Consider the following 9,385-nt stretch of genomic DNA (forward strand, 5'->3'; position numbering starts at 1 on the left):
TAAAGGTGATAACTAGCACCTTGAATTGCAGCCAGAAAGCAGCTGGAAGCCAGTGCAGCCCATGCAATAGTGGTATTACACAGGGCACCCAAAATGTGTGCTGCTGCCTTCTGGACCACTTGCAGCTTCTGGATGGTCTTCAAGGGCATCCCATGTAGAGCATATTGCAGTAATAAAAACAGGAGGTGACTAAGGCATGGATGACAGCGAGCAAGGCCTCCTGGTCCAAAAATGGGCACAATTGGTGCACAAGATGGATTTGTTCAAAGGCTCCTCTGGCCACTGCTGCCACCTGCTCTTCCAGTAATCCAAAAGGACCCCCAAATTGTGCACCAGATCTGTCTGGAGGGGTGTTACCTCATCCAGAGTCAGAGATGTCACCTCTCCTGACCCCAAAAGGCCAAAAACCCACAACCACTCCATCTTGCTTGGACTGGTTGCAGCTGGTTTCTCCCCATCCAGGCCCTTAAAGACACTAGACACAGGGCCAGCACCTGAACAGCATCATTTGCCCAGCATGGGGTAGAGATGTATAATTTGGTATCATCCACATATTGGCACATGACCTCTCCCAGTGGCTTCATATAGATGTTAAATAGGAGGGGAGAGAGACTTGAGCCCTGAGGCACCCCACATAATAGGGACCAAGAGCTGGACCTCTCCTCCCCTATTAGCACTGACTGGTACTGGCCATGGAGAAAAGAGGAGAACCACTGCAAAACAATGCCCCCCTCTCCCAACCCCTTGAGCCAGTCCAGCAAGATACCATGTCAATGGTATCAAAAGCTGCTGACAAGGCCCAGGATGGACACACCAACCTCATCCCGAGCCCTCCAAAGGTCATCCACAAGCATGACCAATGCTGTCTCAGTGCTATAGCCCAGCCTGAATCCTGTCTGAAAAGGGTCAAGATAATCTGCTTCGTGACCTGGCATTGTGCTGTGCAGGGCTTTATAGCTGATAACCACCATCCTGGAATTGCACCCAGTAGCCTATTGGAAGCCAGTGCAGCTCATAAAGTAGTGGTGTCACATGGGTGTCCCAAGACATACCTATTACTGTGTTGCTGGATTCTGGAACAACTGCAGCTCCAGGATAGCCTTCAAGGGCAGCCTGAGTAGAGCATGTTGCAGAAGGCCAACAGGAGGTGTCCAGGACATGAGTGACTGTGAGCAGAACTACTTGATTCAGAAACAGGTGCATCTGGAACATAAGATGAAATTGGAGATGGAGTCTCCTGGCCACAGCTGCCAACTCTTCTCAAGCAGGAGTTGTGAGCCAAGAGGACCCCCCATATTTCACACAGGTTCTGAATGGGGGAGTGGATTTGGACAGCACAGTAAATCTATGGTTTTGGTTATAGAGCCAAAAGCAACAGAAAATATGTTTTTTATTTTTTAATTTAATTTAATTTAATTTAATAATTTAATTTAATTTATACACTGCCCATCTCACTATAAAAGTGACTCTGGGCAGCTTTTTTCATACCTGTTAACTTTTTGAGTTAGGATGCTATAAAGATAGCCAATGGTGGATAGGAGGAACCAAAGATGGAAAATCCTTTGATTTGGGTCCCAAACCCACAACCAGCTGGTCTTGCCTGGGTTGAGTCAAAAGTCTGTTCTCCATCCATACCCCAATTGCCTCCAGACACTGAGAAAGCATTGAGGCAGTATCACTTGGTCAGCCAGAGGCATAGATGTACAAATGATGTAAACATAGTTACAATTTCCTTTTTTATTTGTTTCTACTAAGTGTCAACTTAGCTCAATATCAGATTCATTCTTATAGCAGGACATAACTTTTACTTGGCTTTTGGTTTTGATCAGGAAATTGTATACTGGATCTGATAATTGGATTAGTACATTGTAAGGCAAGTCTTGTGGTGTCTACGGGCAGTATATTAACTGTATTGCTTGTATCAGCAGATGGAGTACATAGGATCCACAAAATAATGTTTTAAACTAGTTGAAATTTTAGAGATTTCAGTGTTCCTATTGGAAATCTTTGAAGATTTTGGGTGAGGTCACTGACTTCTTACATAATTTGACAGATGCAAAATTTCTGACATCTGTAATGGAATAGAAACTGAACTTTAATGCAAAATTGCATAATTGTGTCTAGTGCCTGAGATCCACACATTTACTAGAAGTCAGACTGGTGAGGTTGTTCCCCACAACCATCTAGTTCTGCAGTGTGTTTTCTCCTTTATCTTTGCCTTTTTTTTTCTTGACAGATGGGCACACTTCTAAAGGAAGTATTGGGCTTGAAACCACACCACTACTGTTTTTTAAGAATGCACACATTAGACATACATCATTTAATCAGAGGTACACAATCTGAGATCCCAAGGCTATGTGTAACCACCAGAAACCTTAGTTGCAGTTCTGAGAAAGTTTCAAAATTGTTACAAAATAGTACATTGTAACAGCTGAATTCACATGATACACAGAGCCACAAAGTAGCCAACCATATTTTAATCTGGAAACCCAGGCATATCGTGAGTTTCTGGTTCATGCTAGCTCAGGTAAGCTAATCTATTATCAGTATGGGGAAGCATATTGTGACAGAAGATTAAAAATATTAAATACATAATTGGACAGTACTCTTAATAACTAAGTATAATTTTTAATTAAATGCTATTTTTAAGTAAACCCAGTTTAGTAATTGGAAGAGGTCCACAACTGTAGAGCTGAAAGAAATCCCAACAGACCATCTAGAACAATCTTCCAATTTTACAATATTTTTAATGTTTTTGGTGAACTGGAAACATGACCCTCCTCCCCTGCATTTGCACTCACATAATGACTTCAGGTTTTATATAGTTTGAAGTTAACTATGCCATTCAATGCTAGCAATAGGACTCGTAATTTTAATTAAAAGAAACTTTATCAGAATGTCTTTTTTCTTGTGATTTTGCAAGCTTGTTTAGTGTCTTGGGGAAAAATGATCCATAATCATTAATGCCTAATTCTGAAAATATCTATCTATCTCCCTTCTTTATTATTTTTATAAATGACTCAAGGTGGGGAACATACCTCATACTCCTTCCTCTTCCTATTTTCCCACAACAGTAACCCTGTGAGGTGAGCTGGGCTGAGAGGGAGTTCTCACTTATCTTGCCTCTTAAAGTAGGTGTACATTTGAAGTGATTTGATTGATTGATTGATTGATGGTGACTGCCTAGACCTTCCTTGGCAAGATTTTTCAGAAGTGGTTTGCCATGGCCGCCTTCCTATGGCTGAGAGAGAGTGACTGGCCCAAGGTCACCCAGCTGGCTTTGTGCCTAAGGCAGGACTAGAACCTATGGTCTGCCAGTTTCTAGCCTGCTGCTTTAACCAAACTGGTTCTCCAAAGTGGTAAATAAAATAAATAATATTGCTGCTTTATGGCAAAGCTAAACCAAGGGAATTACATGCAAATATTGAAGCTTAACACAGAAGAAGTTTTTCCATTTTCTGTGTGTTTTAGCAATAAGCTAAATATTAAATATTTTGTGCTATTATTTACTGTAACAGAATATTTAATATCTTATTTCTGGATGCAGAAATTACACAGGAGTCCTTTTTTTTTCTTTTTCTTTTTAAGGATAAGTTTCCTAATTCTCTATCTGAACAGTAGCTGACTCTTGAGACAGACTCTTTCTAATACAGTATTCCTGAAATATAGAACAAATGTTTGCCCTTTAGAGGAGGGAGGTGCCTTCAGACACAAACTGCCTGTATGAATTGCTGTGAATATACTGCTGCACTGAAATTTGCTTTTCAGGCTAGGCCAGTTCCTGGAGAAGCAATTGAATTGTTTCACCTCCAGCAAAATAGTCCCTGCAATAAGTTGTCTGACACTTCTAGAATACGAACATTTTGAACTTCTTCAACTTCTCTGGAAAACATAGAAGGCTGATAGTTTAGAATGAAACAGGAGCAAAAAGAGGAGTGACAAACCAATGCCTACAAAAGGATATTTTAAAACATTATCTCAATCTAAAGGTGACACCAAGTTTCTTGTTGGTGCACTAAATACACTGCTGTATTTACAAGAGAACTAGAAGATGTAAGCTGGGTCCAGCAGAAACAGTTTGCTCTCCATTTCCGAAACTATTAATTGCCAAGACTGAACAAAAAGGTGAGCTCTCTCTATGCAGTGAAAATAGTGTTTGGTTCCCAAATATTGTCATGTTCATACTGCAAATTTAATTGTTCTATCTCCCTCCTATAGGTTTCTCTATTGTAAACTATCAACTTTGTAAAATTATACCAAGACATTGCATTCATATTTGTGGTGAAGTGTGTATTTATATGTGTCTGTACGTTAGGCATTCCAGAGGATCAGTCATTTTTTACCACAGTTTTCTTCAAGGAACTACAAGGTCTAGCACACTATTGCTAGTCTCGCTATATAAAGGAAACCTGTGATCTAGCACAAGTCAGGAAATTTACTTACTTACTTATTTATTTTCTATCCTGCCTTTATTTGCCATTGCATTCAACAGGACCAGAATTTTTCCACACAGATCTATTAAATTCTGGATACCTGTAAATTTAAATAATTAAATCTATTTTGGGGCATTTCAATGAAATTTCATTTCTTTGCAAATTGTAAATCTGACAGAATGAAACAGGTGCTATACTAAAAGTACATTTCTCCCCAAGCGGCTGTTTATTTTATTGTTATATTGGATCTGACTCACATGTTTCTAACATTTTCATAACTGTAGCATCATAAGAAAAATTGTTAAAAAGTCACTGCTGGAATTTTGTTTCTGCCATGAATTGAGAATGTGCTCATGAAAAAGCCACACCTAGTATCTCATCTGCAATATGGAAACAATACTGACTTAGCTTTCAGAGGTGTAATCCTGTTTTATCCAGGTCTAAATATGGGCATGACACATTCAGATATCATACCAAAATGGACCACCTTAATGAAACCACAACATATTTTCCTCTTGGAATTCCTGACATTTTCTGAATTCCTTTTACTTTTATACGGTCAATAACTTCCATGCCAAAAAAGAATGTGTTTACTTAATTCCAACAGAATGTTAGACTCAAGAAGTGTCAGGAATTCCAAGAAGAAAATTTGTTGTAGTCCGTTAAAGTGGTCCATCTCATAACAAGGAAATTTGGGGACATAGGATTTTCCAGTGCTGTTAATTTATGGCAAGCTTATTACATCAAAACACATACATTCTTGTCTGGACACAAGAGTGTAGCCTGATTTAATTGTCATTTGTAGTTAGGGTGCAATGTATGGTACATGTCTTCATGTGTATATTTTATGATAATGTCTCCTAATCATCCATTGGCAGTTGTTGTTATGGACGTTCCTTAATCAGAACAAGCCCCTACTACTGTAATACATTTCAGTATTTAATTTTCTGAATCAGAAATGGAGATTAACTTCCAGAAAATTGCAGGACCACATTCAGAATAACCAGATTGGCATGGCCTGCAGGACAAACAGATGGTAGGTTTTGCACAAACCTATGATTGGGGTAATTTGTTGCCGCTCATAAATGTTGTTAAAAGTGTTTGGCTACCCATAACTGCAGGTGGAAATGGCACTAACTAATATGCTTATGAGAGCCAATTTGGTATAGTGGTTAAGGCACTAGGCTAGAAACCAGGAGTTCTAGTTCCACTTTAGGCACAAAGCCAGCTGGGTGACCTTGGGCCAGTCACTCTCTCTCAGCCCTAGGAAGGAAGCAATGGCATACCACTTCTGAAATCTTGACACGAAAACTGCAGGGACTTGTCCAGGCAGTCACCAGGAGTCAACACTGACTTGAAGGGACACACACACATACACAGCATATATTTTTGCAGGAACCATAGGTACAGAAGTATAAACATAGATCTTTCCTAACTTAATTTCTAGGTTGTAGTCCTTCTGAAAGTTTCAAGTTTCCCAATTGATAATCCTATCAATTAATTTATTGTCGCTGATTTAGCCCATAGAATTATGTAGCTGGAAGAGGCCATTTAGATAATCACATCCATTGCCTGCTCAATGCAGGGGCACAAATTGTGGTCTGCTTGAGGCTGCTTTTTAAGACTATTTGGATACCTTATTGTCATTTCTTCCCTCTTTGGGAGCTCATAAGAAAATAAGCAGAGAGAAACTGATCCTACAAATGCTATGCGGTCTTTTATTTTTATATCTAGTTAAGAAGTTTTTTTCTGTCTTTCATGCCCTAACCTAGATGGTGGATGCACAGGAATAGAATGCACTCATTAATCTTATAATCTCATAGACAGAAACCTGAGAAAGAGAATAAAGAATTATTTGTAGCTTGGGTGTAATTTCAGTGTACAGCCTGATTCCCAAGGATTTGTTTGATGCATTTCCATCCTCAAGAGGGATGACTCTATCATTAGGCAATTTGAAGCAATTGCCTCAGGCTTCAGATGTTGGGAGGTAGCAACAAGGTGTGGGAAGAGACAGCTGAGTACAATACTCTGTCTTGCACACTCAGCTAACCTATTTTCTTCAAGTGCAGTGACAGATGTTATTTCATCCCAACTGTGAAAAAAGGTTCAGTCATCAGTCCACTCATAGAATTAGGGTGGACACCAGTTCATTCTTCACTGGAGGCAGCCCAGTGTCTTCAACAGGCTCTGTTCTTCAGACACATTGGTACTCTGATAGAGAAGTCAAAGTACATCAACAGCATAGTGGGCCTAATTGCAGAATAATGCTAAAAAAGGAAATTATCCTTACAGATGGGTTAAAAGGTAAAGGTAAAGGTTTCCCTTGACGTAAAGTCCAGTCGTGTCCGACTCTAGGGGGCGGTGCTCATCTCCGTTTCTAAGCCTTGGAGCCGGCGTTGTCATAGACACTTCCGGGTCATGTGGCCAGCATGACGACTCGGAACGCCGTTACCTTCCCGCCGAAGCGGTACCTATTGATCTACTCACATTTGCATGTTTTCGAACTGCTAGGTGAGCAGGAGCTGGGACGAGCAACGGGAGCTCACCCCGCTGCGCGGTTTCGAACCGCCGACCTTCCGATCGGCAGCTCAGCGGTTTAACCCGCAGCGCCACCGCGTCCCTACAGATGGGTTACAGGTTGGCAATATCTGTAAATGTTCTTCCAAAATGGAAAAGTCAGTAGTATTTGTATCTTTATGCTTTTCATCAAGCTAGTTATTTACTAATGGATCAACAGCAATAAATATTGATGTCCACTGAAGTACAGGTAGTCCTTGTTTAGCGACTGCCTTGTTTAGCAACCATTCACAGTTGCAATGGTGATGAAAAAGTAACTTTACAACCAATCCTCACATTTACAACCTTTGCAGGTCTGTAAAGCAAAGGAAAGCTAAAGTAAGATCATAAATACAGTCACAGTTTCACTTAGCAACTGCTTGGTTTAATGACCAAGTTACTGGTCCCAAGTGTGGTTGCTAAACAAGGACTACCTGTAGAGTTTTGAGGAAATCTTTAGAAATACTACATTTGTGCAAGGATTAACCCAGCCTTCTCTAAAATAGTGCTCTCAGTCTAGAATAATTATTCCCGAAAGCTCTTTATTTTCTGAAGAATAGTTTGGTCTGGAGAGAGTTGGTACTGTATGTTTCACAGGAATTTGTTATCCAGATTCCTCTAGTCACTACCACTCTTTGAGTAGATGTAATAACCATGGTGTTAAACAACAACTTGAAAATATTTCCTGTGGAAGGAGTAGCTTTTACATGAAAAAAAGTCCCTTATAATTTGATTTAAAAGTTGACAGAGCTGCAGAATGCCTTGATATTAACTAATGCAGCTAATAGATGCTGATAGACTAATATTCTATTAATTTGTTTAATACTCATTTAACAACCCTCATTGCTTCTGCTGATGGCTAAACGCTTCTTCTAGAATTAGACACAGTATGCCTCTCAATGGTGTGATTAAAGATTTGAGAAGGTCCCTTTCTTTCAATGATAATGTAATAATAATGAAAGCCTGTATAATGTAGCAATCAAGATATTAGAGTAGAACACCTTTACCAGCAGCACTTTTTGCCCAGGACCAAGGAAGATGGCCACTACCCTTGCTCTCCTCCAAAGGAGTAACTGTTTGGTGGCAGATCCATCATCACATTCACTGCTCCATATACAGTAATCCCAGTTCAGGGTGTATAGAATCAGGAACAGCAGGAGCTTCTGGGTAAGGAATGGTGAGCTAAGATGTCTCTGAGTAGAAATGACAACTGTGGTTAAGACTGAAAGACTGGCGAGTAGACCGGTCCCATAGAGCTTCTCCAGATAAGGAGAGGATGGGAGATCACCCACTTGTGCTCTGAACAGCTGCTTCTTGCAGGACAACAGTCTTCCATGGGTTTGAGCGCTGGGAGATGACGGAAACAGCCATCATGCTCACACCTGCAGCAAAGACTTCTAAAGAACACTGAGCTCACTAACTCACTTTCTAATCACTTTTGGAAATTACCTATTCAACTGCTTTAAGGATATTAGAGATCTTCAAACCAACAAGTTTGAAAAGCCACCTAGTGAGTTTCCTTCATTCTTGAATAAAAGAAACATTAACTCTAAGTTTAAGAACTTAAAGAATTAAAAATAGACAGCAGAAAGCTAAATAAGAATCTGATTCAAGAAAGTTATAAACAAATTAAGGGACATGACAACCTTGGAATAATGGAATATGAGGACTTTTACTATAAGATTTTAGAAATGATTATATAAATAAATGGCACCTTCATGGGAACAAATTTGTTTAATCTATCCTATATCAAAACAGAAATTTGAGATTATGATTTCAGAAATTGAACACTAGAGGGGACTAAAGATTCCAGGCAGAAAGGAAAAGGGGAAAAAAAGTGAAAAGCTTGTCTCTTGCCTATGGTCATCACTGGAACTTGCAGAATGACAGAAAATGCTATGATAGTTGAAATACTTCAAGAGATTTTTGAAGAGTGGGGTCAAAAAAAAGGTTCATTCTCAGCAATGATGCATGCTCCTATGAATTGATTATGTCTAAAAGATATTAAATAATAAATGACTGATGTGAGTGAGAACATCTTGGAAGATTTACCAGATAAAGAGAAGAAACAAATTTTGCCTGATGCATAAATATCAGAACATAAATAATTTGCAGAAATACTGGAAAATAAAAAAGTATGGACTATAAAACAGAGAAAACAACTAAAATGGAAATACAAATGACAAGCCAAGAAATTGACCTGGATAAGGACTTTTTACTGGACTGACAAAAGAAGTTGGTTAAAGCCTTGCAAAGATCTTTGAGATGGGAAAAAGAAAAACTGAAGAGAGATCAAATCCTATGACACTATCTGAACAAACTAAAGATTAGGATTGTTAGAAACAAAGGGAAGGAGTACAAAGTTGGTTTGTTTGACCAAGGTTAAAATAAGATAT

The sequence above is a fragment of the Candoia aspera genome, chromosome 3 (assembly GCF_035149785.1).
Source record: "Candoia aspera isolate rCanAsp1 chromosome 3, rCanAsp1.hap2, whole genome shotgun sequence".
Classification (NCBI taxonomy): Eukaryota; Metazoa; Chordata; class Lepidosauria; order Squamata; family Boidae; genus Candoia; species Candoia aspera.